This window comes from Sinocyclocheilus grahami, unplaced genomic scaffold, assembly GCF_001515645.1.
Source record: "Sinocyclocheilus grahami isolate Dianchi unplaced genomic scaffold, SAMN03320097.WGS_v1.1 scaffold1446.1, whole genome shotgun sequence".
Classification (NCBI taxonomy): Eukaryota; Metazoa; Chordata; class Actinopteri; order Cypriniformes; family Cyprinidae; genus Sinocyclocheilus; species Sinocyclocheilus grahami.
In genome coordinates this window covers 193491-195220 of record NW_015506625.1, presented here as the reverse complement: position 1 = coordinate 195220, position 1730 = coordinate 193491, and the positions used below count along the sequence as shown (strand labels likewise).

Sequence of the window (1730 nt, the reverse complement as noted above, 5' to 3'; positions counted from 1 at the left end):
GAAACTACTTTGTTTGGCCTTCCAAAAATGGACACGACTAGAAATCAGTGGTTAAGTTGTATTTACAACACTGTTCCAGAACACTTCAACATATTCAGATGTGTGCAGCACATTTTATGGAGGACCGTTTCCAGATCCTGGTAGAGTAGACTACAATGCCGGCTGTTCTGACTCATATTTATATTTTTTATATTTACAGCAAGTTTTTTGGGCAGTGTAGAGTAGGGCTTGTTGTTTGTCATTTCTCCAATCACAAATGCAGACATGGTTGTATGTTTACGCGGTGCGATGCAACGCAACGCGTAAAAAGACAGTAGAAGTCATTATAATCCATAATTATGTCCCCACTGAATGCAACGAATGCCTCGTTTATAATGGGTTTTCATGTTTTTGAATCGTCGCTCCGGCCGGACAGGGCATCACAGTATGGTAGGGGCGTAACATTTCCATCACACGTTTGAGGTATTCAGCCAATCATAACGCACTGGATAGCAAATATACAAACTGGATACCAAATATACAAAATAATGTTCTTTTTAGCAACATCATATGACCCCTTTAATGAAACCACGGTTTTATTAAAAGGCTATGCCATTTCATTTATTATAGTAGTTAACATTTTAAAAGTCATGTTAAAACATTCAGAAGTTCTTATCATACAAATGAAAACTATTACAGTAATAAGTATTGTTTCATGAATAATAAACAAATGATTTATTTATCCACCTCTAACCTATAGTAAAGTATTAAAAAATATTGATGCAATTAATATGGTCTACATGCCTACTACTTTGTATTGTATTTTATGAGTTGTATTTGTAGGTGTTAATTATAGCACAATTCTTAACCCCACCCCAGACCTCACTAATTTTCAAACCCTGGTTACGGCCATGTTTTATGTCAATATGTTTTCACCTCATTTATTATGCTGATGTCTTAAAATGACCTGTAAACTGCCACTCAAAGAGATTTATAAACATATAAAAAACAATGAACAAAAACTAAGCAATGACAATTGAAATGAAGTTGAATTATATTAGAACTCTGTTCTATTATTGGTACATTTTTATATTTGAAAATGAAATCTTTTAATTATGGTATTTATTTGCATTTTTTCTTCTTTGTCCAGTTTATGATGGGTAATAAAAAAGTTTATATTAGATCGACCCACAAACAAAACAGAAATACAATGAATGTGAATTTTTAACTTTATATGTCATCCATGAAAATGTAAACACAAAACATTGAATTATTAAAATGTGTGCAATAATGAAAACATCAGTTCATTAACTATTTTTGATTTTAGCTCTTCCTAGCACAGAACTTGAAGCTCCTCCCACAGTAATTCACCTTCAGTGAAGCTCCTCCCACAGCAGTTCACCTTCAGTGAAGCTCCTCCCACAGCAGTTCACCTTCAGTGAAGCTCCTCCCACAGCAGTTCACTAATAAATGCTGGAATATTCCCATCAGCCTACAAGCGAAACAGATTGAGTTGAAGACTGAGAACATGAGTGACCCAGAACCCTGCAGAATGAAACCTGAAGATACTGAAGAGAAAACTGGTTGGTGTTTTATTCTTGATCCCTCCTTAATGAACATTAAATGAACACCGCAAGCACTCGTCGGAAATGTAACGGCCCTTACCATAATCACGAGCTTCATCTTTCAAAATAAATGTAAAGACAGTAAATAATGTAATTCGTTTTACCATCAGTTCAAGCCCGAAAGGG

The 1730-nt window shown here is 34.9% G+C and overlaps 1 long non-coding RNA gene across 1 annotated transcript in view; it reads left to right on the top strand.

Annotated features, from left to right (window-relative positions):
* Positions 1–1501: 1501 nt before the first annotated feature.
* The window catches only part of LOC107570357 (uncharacterized), a 17391-nt gene continuing 17162 nt past the window's right edge, over positions 1502–1730 (top strand). The window contains exon 1 of the long non-coding RNA XR_001607024.1: positions 1502–1562. This is a non-coding gene — a long non-coding RNA (uncharacterized lncRNA). The remainder of the gene's footprint in view (positions 1563–1730) is intronic.